Raw genomic sequence first — 13,765 nt, forward strand, 5'->3', positions numbered from 1 at the left:
CTCTCGTAGACCTGCTTCTACTGCCACCATGGCCGCGCTAGTGTTAAGTAAATCGATTGGTAGTAGTGTGCGTGTTTTACCCATTCGTTGACCATAGTGCAAACCATCCGGACGCATTTTCCCGCTGCTACTAAGGGTGTGTTAGTGTGCGAGGAAAAATCAATAATTTCAAGCACCGATGAATTGTGGTAGAATATTGTGCGAGGAAAATGTTCTACAAAAAACACACACAACGCACACTTGAATGCAGCAGAAGCAATGTTTAAGACGACTGAAAACCAAACAAAAAAACCCAAGTTGGAACGAAAGAGAGAATCGTGTACCGTAGCTGTGATTTTATGTTAAAAGATGAATTTTGTACGAAAGAATTTTCTTGCTACAATTTTTCCTTTCATCCCCTTTCTGGAAGCTAACCGTTTTTCACACACCCCAAACAAAAAACTCCGTCAAAGTCGTGCAACATTTGTGTGGAATCGCTACGCAACATAAAATCGTGAGCGTACAACAGACCCGTTTCTGAAGGGAGATTTTCGATGCGCGTCTCTTTTCCGAATTGTTTTGCGCTCTTGGCACCCCGTTTTGAACCGGGGTTGCAACCAATTGGAGAGAGCGCAGCTTGGATGCACCGGTGGCTCCTCCCACTTTGAAAATGGCGCGTTGCACTATAGCAACGACAGATGATCGAAGAACGTCGCCTGGCAGGTGCAACTTGTGGAACGAAAATTCACATCCAAGGATGCTGTCGCTTTGCGTTTCGGTAAATATTTTTCCCAACGCGGGGAAAAACTGAAACACATCGTTTTTTGGCGAGAGCGAGAAAGGAAATGAATGCACATGCGCACGTGAAACGTTTCCGATGTAGATGGAAGGAAAACTGATCTCTCTTCTGCGTGCTGAGGAAAATTCACCAGAGAAACGGTTTTGTCCCCTTTTTGCCACACGCTTTCCACACAAAGCGGAACGGTACACGGTGGTTTTTGGCTGGTGTAACACTCGACAACGTAGAATGGCAACTTTTTTTTGGATCTTGTATACTTTCTTGTTTGATGAAGTTTTCCTTTTTATTTTGTTGTTCTTTTTTCCTATTCATTTTCAACGTTGTTGTTTCATAATGTCTTGAGTTTCGGTACCGTTCTTTCCTCTCGCTCATTAAGCGTTTTTGTTTGATGATCCAATTTTCTTGCTTTATCTGTTCCGTGGTTTTTTTTTTCACCCCCATTTTTGGCGTGTAAAAAAACTACCTTTCTCGAAGATTTAGTTCGTAGCAAACAAAAACCAGAAGTGATGCAGGAGGTGAAAAACAACGCCGGCTCCATCCGGGTTTGATGGAAGACGTACTGTTACGGTTACATGTTTTTGGTGTCAAATTCATGAATGAAGAAAAACGGGAAACCGCCAACCTTGGAGACGGTCCTTTGGAGATTTTGAACGCTTGAGAGAGTGGAGGCTCTAGCGAAGGACTATGACTATGTGTGCGTGTGCTTTTTTTATGTCGCACTTCTTATGCGTGAGTGTACTTTGTCATTTGCTTGTTTAAGATGTTATGGGAAGTATAGCTTCACTATCGTTTCCTTTGTTTTCGGTTTTGCTTCCGGTGGAGACTATGCTTTAGAAAGGTTCAAGCGTAAGGAGATGAGCAAGATGGGGCTAATGATGTTCCTTGTAAATACGTGCGTACAACAGACTTAACTTTCTGCTCCTGAAGTACGATTAACATCACTCACGGAAAATAAGGTCTGGTGTATCATAATCGACGACAATGATAATGTAAAATATTCTTACAAGAAGCTTCTGTATAAGAATTGATGGGCTATAGTTGTAAAGTAAACTTTTTGACTTGAAACAAAGAACGAGAAAACTAGAAATGATTTAAATAACTTAATTTTGAAAACAATATGTTGTTAAGGGGAAATAAACAGTCAAAAGTTATTTATATACAACTGTCAAAAAACTTAATGTTAAATGAATATCGCGTAAAAAATAAAAATTAATATAACGACATATTTCGAATGCTTTTTATTCTCAAAACAAAACAAATTAAAAAAAAACAACCTGTGAACAGATTAAAAGTGTGCTTTACACAATTCGACAAATCGACTTAAGGATCCTCAGATTTAAAATAGAAATTATTTTTTCGTTAAAGTACTGATTAATTATAAGAAGAAAAAATAACTTTATCAAAATCTAAATTTTCGCCATTTTGTCACAAAATGGTGTCCTTGAAAAAGGATTGGAACATTTACTATCAGAAAGTGTTTTTTCTGATCGCTTTCTTGACCACTACATAAAGCACATTTCCTTTAAAAAGAAAAACAAAAAACCATATTTATTTTTGAGCTTCTAAGTGTAAATCTCCCCAAAAGCTTAGAAACCAAAACCACCAAAAAACAATTTCACCATATCAGCAGCATCTCTTGTATCGGGGTTTACAGCTGGCCGTAAATTGTTCCGATTCGTATTCATTATTTTCCAATGTTAACACCCGCGTGATGAGTTTTCTGAATTCACGTTCCGCTCGAACGACACATGATCGACGATCGAGTAAACGGCGACGAATAGCAATAATGCATAATGTTTCTTTTCGTTGAGCCATTTAAATAATATTCTCCGAAACCGATTAATGTTTGGTGTGCACGAACCAGCTCAACCACAATTTAATGATTTCCTCTGAAAAACACACGAAACATTCTTCGCTATTTACCGGTTACTCCGGGCCCGAGATCATCGACGCACAATCGACGATACTATCGGGTGGCCATCGATAATGACCATCCATCTTTCGGGTTCGATTTGAAATCCATCAAATGGTCAATGTGGAAGTGTGCGTAGAACGTTATCCCCTTCGTCGCCCGCAAAAGGACAACGAAAAAACAAATTAACTGGCTCGTAAAAACTGGACTTCAATTTCGACCATTTCAAGCAGCGGAATAGTAGTCAGTAGTTTTTTTTTATTTTCTACAAAAAAAAGTGATGGCGTTAACGATCGCTTGGGTGGTGTCCACATTACGGAACGTTCCAAACCTTTTGGCTCAGCTCATGTTGCAAAGCTCAGTTTTATGGACATGATCATCCGGCATCTCTCTCTATCTGTTTTCCTTGTGTCTGTAGGTGTGGGCTTTTGTGTTTTATTATTTTTGGTCAGCTTTTCAAAGTTTGTGGGACGTAATTTTATTGGCATTTTGTTGATGAAGAGAGCGAGCGAGAAATCTACGTTCGGTTGTAGCATGTATGCGAGATTTGTGCAAGATTAGTCTTTCTAATTTGTAAGTGTTGATATTTAAGCAATTTTGTTTTGGCTTTTGACAAGAGCTGAGAATGAGAAAATTTTATGATTACTAAATTTAGCAAAAGACGTCAAACCTAGGAATAGATCATATTACATTTTAATGATTTACGATTCTCAGTTTAGTGCGTTGCAAGGATTTTATGATTGAATGGATTAGTTTACCACAAATGAAATTAATTCGTTAAGTTGAAGATTTTGCATTCGGCTTTCACATTTTAACATTCGCCAAAAAAAAGTTCAAGTTCTAAAGCCTACGAAACGATCGTATCCCCCTATCCATATTTCCGCCACACTGGTAAGCAATCTTGCTGTTTGCGATTCGGTTCGCAAAAATTCATCGATTTCGGATACGGTTACGATTCGTTCCGTGTGGTTCGGTAAAGCTGTGCAGGAAGGATTCCCGGCAGGATTGAGTATTCTCATCCACTGATTGTCTAATGCATCGTCAGTGGAAATAAAAATGGAGGGGAGAAGGCAAAAAAAACACCATCCAGCCATGAGACAGATGAGAATCCTGTCCAATGGATAGAAGATGAAGGGATGGCCAGAGTGTGGTATTGGGAAGAAGCGCCAGGAGAATAAAATTTATATCCTGCCTTATCTGTGATCATTAAACATCGTGTCATGTTGGGCGGGTGTATGTGTGTGAGCGAGTGCTGATGCTGGAGGAAAATCCGTCCAGGACAAGAAAATGAAAGAATAATGGCCAGCTCGTAGGTGCTGTAACAGAGCGTTAGGGGTTTGGCAAATGGTGGCAACAACGGTAAGGAAGGAAGTTGATTCCACACAACGAGAACATACACACATGCACATCCTTGCAGCGTACGGTACGGTGGAAATAAAATAGCATAAAATAGCATAAAATAGTACCGGTTAAAGAAAGAAATGTGCAGAATCAAACGGATAGGAAACGGATCCCGGTACTCCACAAAGATGTTGCTCCACTGCTTCTCCACAGGATTGAGATGGGCTGGATTTTTCTTTTTTTCCCTGTTCCGTTTACGTTGGGGTTGTGATTTCTTGAGGGAAAGAGGCCACAACCGTGGAACGAAGATTACCCGTTGAACTTCCGCCTGAAACTCTTCCCGACTAACGTCCCACCATCGAACCGAAGGATAGAATTGTGGGTTTCATTTGTTTTCCCGCTTGATGGTTTGAGTTCTTCGAGCGTTTGGAAAATCTTTCCATATGCGCGGGCGCGCCTGTATGTGTGTGTACTTTGGTGCTTTGAGAGCCTTTTGTGTATCCCTGTTTCCCCATCCCCATGGTGGGAGGGATAAAGTTTTTCTACTTCATCTCTCCTTTCCCGCTCAGTTTGTTCCACTCCCCCAAAAACACAGTCACCCACCGTAAGAAAAACTTGCAAAAGTATAAAGATGCTGTTGGCTGATATTGAGGCCTGCGCTTGACAGAAAAGGCGGTGGAAAATTTATGCCCTTTGCCAGCCGAAAATCGCATGATTTACCTTCCCGTTGTCCGTTGTCTGGAAAAACGGTAACGCAGTCCGCTGAAAGTTAGTCCGGAAAATTCTTCCACATTTTTACCACCTCCCTCCCCGGAACACCATGCGTAACGTTCAATCTCCATCTCCCGAAAGCCATATCTTCATCGGCTATCCGAATGGAGGATAGCACAATGGTTGGATTCCAATGTCGATCCAATCGCGGGTCAAACCCGGGTCACAAAGTGGCAAAAATCCGCAACGCGTGCTTGCGGGTAGGGATTTTAAATTTTTCCCATCATGCCTCATCGTCCAAGTATGGGGGTTGGTCTGTTTCCAAGCATGTCACTTACGGCGTGACATGATATATTTGGTTTTTTGAAGTTGTTTAAAAGCGAAAACCGAACAAGATTGGGTCACCCAAAACCCAGCCACCGTCGTACATCGGTGATAAGGTCCGGTCTCGACCCATGTCCTTGAAACGGACATTTTCATCTGGGGATTGTCTTAAAAATTGTCGAGATATTTCGGGTACGTGACAAATTGGATGAAACCGTTCGCGGATGCGTTCTCTTTTCGTTGGGTTTTGGATATTGTCAATTTATATTGTTTTTGTTGAGGATACTCGTAAATTTGATACGTTACATAAAAGAACTGCTATTTATTAAAGTTTATAGTAGTTTTATAATAGAACGACTAGGATTTTTATAATACTAGTGCCAAGACTAGGGCAAAAAAAAAGATAAAAAAAGATAAAAAATAAGATAAACAAAACAAGTAAACTTTGTTTGAAGGAGTACAGTTCTGAATATTTTAGTTTAATAAGTGAGTCAAAAGAGGGAAGATAAGTATTAAATAGTTTCGAAAAGTGTTCTTTCTGTGTATCGGAGTATATCCAGTCCTTTGTGTTAGGAGTACTGATCCAGACTCGATAGCGAACGGACGTGTTTTTCGAGAGTAAAGTACTATCACACGCATACACATAAGAATAGCGCACTCAGGCAGTGCATCACCTAGCCCAGAGATGGGTCGTAGGAAGCATATTATCACTAAGAGGCGTGCTTCAGTATCTCTAAGCGCATTTCAAAATTCGTTGGAAGATGTTGGAAACCCACCGAAAACGGGAAGACAAGCCGAACAAAATCAGTTTGATATCCTTCAAACAATCGACGATCAAGAAATCATCACTTATCCTACAACCGCATCCACACGGACGACCAAACTACCACCACCAATTGTGGTAACCAGTTCAAACGTAGGTGACGTACATAAAAAAGTTCTTGCAGCTGGTGTAATTAAGTACACCACATCAGTAACAAACAACGGTACACTAGTACGCACTACTACAAGCGCCGACTTCCGAGCGATAGTCAACTACCTGAAATCAACGAACTCGGAGTTTCACACATACCAATTGGATGAAGAAAAAACAACAAAGATCGTGCTGCTAGGCTTAACAGATAAGCCACTGGAAGAGGTCACACGCATACTAAATGATGAAAACATCACACCTGTGACGGTAAAGAAGCTGGGTATAAAAAAGAAGCGGTACGACGACCAAGCTGTGTACCTTCTTCATTTCAAAAAGGGAACGGTGGACATGAAATTGCTACGATCCATCACGGCTCTAGAACACCAAGTGGTGAAATGGCGCTATTTTTCGAACAATAGTTCGATTATGCAATGTAAGAACTGCCAACGTTTTGGCCACGGAGCAGCAAATTGCTACAGACCACCGGTATGTATAAAGTGCGCCGAGCATCACGGTTCTACAAACTGCCCAGTAGCGAAGACCTCTACGGACGGCATTATTCCGCCGCACAAACTGAAATGTGCCAACTGCGGTGGGAATCACACTGCAAATTATTTTGGATGCCCGACGCGCATGAACAAAACTGCTGCCGAAAAGGATAAGTTAAGGCCGAAAGTATCGAAACAGGAACCATTCATAAACGGTAATTTTCCCCTCCTTCCTTCAAAACAACCAACACGAACTACCATTCCTAACACTAACATAAACAAGTTTACAACACAGCAAGCCAACTATTGTTCATTTGCCAAAGTAACGGCTAATAGCCAAAATAACCTTTTCAACTCAGAGGAAATAGTGGAAATAGTGAAAGAAACCTTCTCGTGCCTGAGGAACTGTTCCAATAAAGAAGACCAAATTTTAGTGGTTTTCAAAATAGTCCAAAAATATTGTTATCCGTGATGGCAGGATCCAACGACATAAAAGTTTCATACTGGAATGCAAACAGCATTACTAACAAAAAATTTGAGCTTATTCATTACCTAGATAAAACCCAGACAGATATCATGATAGTTTGCGAAACATTTCTCAAACCAGGTCAGGTGTTTAATGTGGGTAATTACATAACCTACAGGATTGACAGACTACAAGGGGCCAAAGGCGGCGTTATGGTTCTGGTTAAAAGCAGTGTACAGCATAATTTACTTCCTGCATATAATTTAAAAGTAATTGAAGCTATTGGTATAGAAATTAGACATGATAACACCCCTATATCGATTATTGGAACATATCATCCTGGAGGAAACTCTGATATGCTAAAGTTTAAAAGTGATATTCAAGCGCTTACTAATATAAGAAACAGTTTTTTTATATGTGGTGATTTGAATGCGCGCCACAGATTGTGGAATTGTGTGTCGGCGAACCAAGCCGGGAAAATCCTTTTTGATGAACTGCAAAAAGGTCAATTTTCTATAGTCCATCCTGATTCACCAACATATTTTCCAGTAAACACAAATACGAACCCTTCCACAATCGATATAATAATCACAAACAACAAACACAACATATCAGATCCCTCAACGTCGGTTGATTTTACCTCAGACCATCTACCAGTAAAATTTAGCATCGAAAACTTATCGATAAATTCTAAACCTGACGTTCAAATATTTGACTATTCAAAGGCTAATTGGAACACGTTTAAAACCCACCTAAGAAACACAATCGATGGTTCGGGAGTCAATTTAAGCCACATACAAAATTATTCACAGATAGACAATATGCTTGAAAAGGTAACAGAGGAAATAAAGAGAGCTCATGACCTTGCTGTGCCTAAAACAATTCCCGGAAAATACAATATAGTTATACCGGACACAATAATTGATCAAATTAAAATACGAAATATGTACAGGAAAAAGATACAAAGACATAGACAAAACTCGACCTTCAAATCCATTTATTTGCAATTATCAAATGATATTAAAACTCAATTAAATATGGTACGAAATACAGCATGGTCAAAAAATCTTGCGTCAATGAATTCCCAAAATAATCCTAACAAAGTGTGGAAATTTGTTAAAGTTATTAGAAACCGACCGAAAAACATTCCTGCGTTGAAAGAGGGTGGTAAAACACTATTAACTTCTGTTGAAAAATGCGAGTCTTTTAAAACTCATTTCCAAAAGGCACACAACACAACCATTAACAATTTCAGCAATCAAGAACACAAAGTTAACAAGGCCGTCAATAGTTTTTTCAAAAATCAAAGAATCTCAGACTTCGGCCCTAGGGAATTAATCAAGCCAAAAGAAATATTGAAAATCATAAAAAATCTTAATTCCAAAAAATCTACTGGTATAGATAACATAAATAACAGAGCCATAAAAAAGCTTCCAATAAATGTTATAATATACTTGAATGTAGTTTTCAACAGTTGCCTAAAGCTAGGATATTTTCCAGGTAGCTGGAAAACTTCGAAAGTAGTTGCCATATCAAAACCGGGGAAAGACAGTAGCTTAGCGGCAAATTATAGACCAATCAGCCTTCTAAGCTGCCTTGGAAAAATTTTCGAAAAGATTATAGGACTAAAGTTAAGAGCTCACATAGACAAGTGCGACATCATTCCCAAATGTCAATTCGGTTTTCAACCAGGATTATCTACTACACACCAGTTAGATCGACTAAAAAAAGATATTATTTCCAAAAGAGACTGCAAAAAATCAACCGGTTTAGTACTATTAGACTCAGAAAAAGCTTTTGACACCATTTGGCATAAAGCCTTGCTCTTTAAATTAATTAAATTAAAATTTCCCAATTACTTAATTCACGTTATTCAGAGTTTCATCACAGACAGAAAGAATTCAGTTCATATATATAATAGTATCTCAGACACTTACACCCCTGCTGCAGGTGTGCCACAAGGAAGTGTACTCTCTCCTCTTTTATTCAATCTTTACATCTCTGACATACCAAAAATGAAAGATTGCAACCAATATCTGTATGCTGATGATGTAGCAATAAGCGCAAGTGGAAAAAAGGCTAAAACTATAATAAAAACATTAAATTCCGCACTTAATATTTATTCAAAGTATTGTCACAAGTGGAAACTAAAAATAAATGGAGAGAAATCTGAAGCCATATTTTTTACTCGCTTCACGAGTTCAAATAAAATTCCCAACACGCAGCTCCATTTAGAAAACACATCTATACCTTGGAAGGAAAATGCCAAGTATCTTGGCTTAACATTAGACAAAAGATTAACGTTCAGACAACATATAGAAAACACAATTATCAAAAGTGAAAAAATCTTCCGCATATTATATTGTTTTCTAAATAGAAGATCACAGCTTAGTTTCAAAAACAAATTATTACTCTACACTGCCTTAATCAGACCAACCATAACATACGCCTCTCCTGTATGGGAAAAGTGTGCCAAAACACACAAAAAGAAGCTTCAGATCTGTCAGAATAAGTATCTTAAAACTATATTAAATGTTCCTTCATGGCATAGGACTTATTTAGTTCATAGAAGCTGCAACATAAATACCATTGAGCAACACATAATAAAACTAACAACAAACTATAATAACAGAAACCAAACGAACTCACATGTAACTACTGGCTAAAGAACAAATCCATACACCTTCCTTTTACACCCAACTTCCCCACACATTACCTACCCCGAAACCCATACCGTTTTTAAGAATGCACGAAATCATAAGCCAATCAATTAATTTCAGATTTCTAATAAAAAGAAAATCCTAGAATAAGATTAGATAAGTCATTAGATTAGGATACAAAACTAAGTTAAGTTAATAGATATAAGTTTTTTTTTCTTACTCTCGTGGGTTTTTTGTACAAAATTTTTCCCACTAAACTTTCAAACGCCAGATAGGTATACTTTACTTTCACAACCGACAAGCTCAAACGCTAACCTAAAATAACGAGGAAAGATGAGATCGAACCCGTTAAAATTAACGTCTAATTTGTATATTGTACACATTCAATTTTCATCCAAATAAACTGTCTACTACTACTACTACTAGTCCTTTGTGTTACGCTATATTATTGGACGAGTGAGCATTTCAAAGATATTCGGAATAGGATATACAAAGCGGGTGACTTCGGACTTACGAAAAGACTTGACATGAACTCTGCCTAAAGCTTGCTTTCGTAAGCTTCAAATATTCTCACTTCTTAGTGTACTTTCTGACCTCATCTGCATGGAGGCACACTGGAGGACCTTCTACAATAACAAGTTCTGTGAGTTGAATGATGAATTCACGATCACGTATTTAGAATGACAACAAACAACAATGTCCATAAGGTATTTTTGACCCATCCACATATGTTTTTTTTTTTTTTTTTTTTTTTTTATTACATGATTACGGCTTTTGCCGTATTGTCAGCCACAGATAGCTGAGGTAATTACAATTTTCACAAGGCATTTCCTCCTTGTAATTTGCCATATCCCGGGCATGCTCGGTTGTGGTTCTGGGGTTTGTGACTATTGCTGTGTTTGTTGTTACTGTTGTTGTGGATGGTCCGAAGTCCTGTTGCTATGTGGCCTTAATTGTATTCCTTTTTGTATATTGTTGTATATTTGTGGAGAGTGGTTGATGTTGGAGCTACTATTGTTGGTGGTGTAGTTGAAAATGGTGATGGAGTGCACCAATAGCGATCTTGTCACTCTTTGTTTGGGACCTGCACGGGACTGTAAAGAACAAAGAACAGTTATAATTTTTGTGGACAACACAAAACACCCGGTCTGCCTCCCTTTTGCGGCTCTGGTGTTGTCCTCGAAGACGCCTGTTTCCTCAACGGCTTGGCTAAGGCACTACAACAAAAACATGTATAGACACAACGGCTAACAATAGGTGTAGGAAGGGGAAGGAGGGAAAGTAGGGATAGGATTTAAAGGATAAGACCGTTGTCCCTGGCGAAGCGGAAGACAAGCCTCATGTACCTCAGGTCCCCGCAAGCCAAAACATCCCGGATCGGTGTATCCGGCTGTCTGCCGATGGCCTCGACTGCGCTTATCAAGCAGGGTCTCGCAGCTTCGAATTCCACGCAGGACCACAGAAGGTGATCCACATCGTGGAATCCAATGCCGCAGCCACAGACTTTCGTCTGAGCCAGATTAATACGCTGTAGATGTGCATCCAGAGCGAAATGATTCGACATGAGCCGAGACATCATCCGAATGAATGCACGATCTACAGAGAGCCCACCGAACCAAGGCCGCAGGGACACTTGCGGAGAGATCGAGAAAAGGTATCGCCCGAGTTCATCCGCCTCCCACATGCTCTGCCAGCGAGACAGGAAAAGTTGCTGTGGAAAACGAAGGAACTCTTGGGCAGAGATTGGTCGGTCGTAAAATGCGCCCTCTCGGACGCCTGTTTTGGCCAGTGAGTCTGCCTTCTCATTGCCGGGAATTCCACAATGAGAAGGGACCCAAATTAGCGAGATTCTGTACGCCTTGTCGAACATTGAGCCAAGAAGTTCAATGATTTTTATGGTAAGGTAATCCTGACTCTTAATAGCCTTTGGGGATCTCAGTGATTCAATAGCACTAAGGCTATCTGTAAAAACGAAATACTGGTCCGGAGGACTCGCTGCTATCAGTAATAGTGCGTAAAAGATTGCGGCTAGCTCTGCGGTGTAAACACTACACGGCTGGCGCAATTTGTAGAAAGCTTCGGTGGACTCGCTAAAGACACCGAAGCCTATGCCCTCCTCAGAGGATGATCCATCAGTGTAGTACTGGCTTATTTGGTCAAGATGGCCATACTTGTTCATGAAAATGCCCGGAACTACCCTCGGGCGAAGATCATTGGGTATGGTCTTAATTTCCTCGCGCAGCGAGGTATCTGTAGTTAAAATGGAACTATAGGTCTCAGGAAGGACAGCACGGTTTAATGCCTGTGGAGCGCTAGGATGCACTTGTAGGGTAACAAAATCTTGGTAAACTTTCAAGATTTTGCTCTTAGAACCTGTCTCTAGAAGCGCTTTAAAATTTCCTATTATCAAGGGATTTGACACTGAAGAACGGACTAGAAGGCGAAGCGACAGCATTTCAAAACGAAGTTTGAGCGGCATCACTCCGGTCATCACTTCTAGGGACATGTTGTGTGTAGATTTCATGCTCCCTAGTGCGAGTCTAAGACAACGATACTGTAGCCTCTCCAGCTTGAGGATAAGCGTATTGGGTGCCCAATGGAAGCATATGCTTCCATATTCCAAAACGGAGAGTACCGTTGTCTTATACAGTCGCAGAACATCTGATGGGTGTGCGCCCCACCAGAACCCTGTGACTGTCCTTAGAAAGTTGATTCTTTTACTACATTTTTGCACCAGATGGGCGACATGTTTACTCCAGTTTAGTCTAGAATTGAACCAAACACCAAGGTATCGAAAATTGTCGGTTGTTGATATCTTTTCACCATATAAAAAGACATCAATTTGCGGATCATATAGTCTTTTCTCCCTATTTTTTTGAGTGTCACTAAAAGGAGAAAAGACTACCATCTCAGTTTTCGTCGCAGAGAACTTGATACCAAGGTTGTCAGACCACTCGGCAAGATTATCCAAGGTGGTTTGTAAAGCCAGTTGTATTTCGGCGGCGTCCCTGCTTGCGACTGATATGACGCCGTCGTCTGCCAATTGTCTAAGGCTGCAGTTTGGCGCTAGACAAGAATCAATTTCACTAACGTAAAAGTTATAAAGCAGGGGGCTCAAGCAGGACCCTTGTGCTAGTCCATGGAAACTAGTCCGCTTTAATTGCACATGACCATTGTTAAAATTCATAGCTTTTTCCGACAAAATATTGAATAAAAAATTATTCAACTTTGGACCCAGCCCCGCATTTTCTAACTTTTGACTCAGCTTATATGGTGAGACTGAGTCAAATGCCCCCTGTATATCCAAGAAAATAGATCCCATGTTCTGCTTGCGTGCACGCGCAAGCTCTATTTCTGTTGTTAGAAGTGCTAGACAGTCGTTAGTACCCCTGGCTTTACGAAAACCAAACTGGGTATCTGAAAGAAGGTTGCTTTTTTCCAACCAGTCTTCTAATCGGAAAAGAATCATCCTTTCCAGGAGTTTCCTCAGACACGACAGTAGCGATATTGGCCGATATGAATCGTGTCTTGATGGCGGTTTGCCAGGCTTCAAAATAGTGACAACTTTCACTTCTCTCCATTCTTGCGGGACGCTGTTGAACTCCAACATATTGTTGAAGATTCTTAACAGACGTTTCTTGCCTACGTCGGGAAGATTTTGAAGCAATTTGCTGCTAATCTGATCCAGGCCTGGGGAAGAATTTTTGCAAGATAGTAGAGCAAGTGATAGCTCAACCATTGTGAACGGTGAGTCCATCATAGGATCACTACCAGGCGCATTTTGTATAAAGTTTTGCGCAGGAACGAAATCGGGGCAAAGCTTGTGGGCAAATTCATTCAACCACTCGCCAGAAAAGCTTTCGCTCTCATTGATGTTGTTGCTGTTTCGCATCCTCCTAGCCGTTTTCCAAAGCGAACTAAGTGAAGTGGAGGGGTCTAGGTTATTGACATACCGACGCCAATAACCCTTTTTCTTCGCCTTCAACAGGTTTTTGCACGATCTCTCTAGTCCTTTATATTTTTCATATAAAGGCCCCGAGCCCGTGTCCCGGAATGCTTTATACGCCTCCCGCTTCTTATTGAAAGCCGCTTGGCAATCCTTGTCCCACCAAGGAGTGGGAGGTTTTTCCATCCACATATGTGTTGGAAGGTAATTACTTCGTCTTCTTCTT

The sequence above is a fragment of the Anopheles funestus genome, chromosome 2RL (genome assembly GCF_943734845.2).
Source record: "Anopheles funestus chromosome 2RL, idAnoFuneDA-416_04, whole genome shotgun sequence".
Lineage (NCBI taxonomy): Eukaryota > Metazoa > Arthropoda > Insecta > Diptera > Culicidae > Anopheles > Anopheles funestus.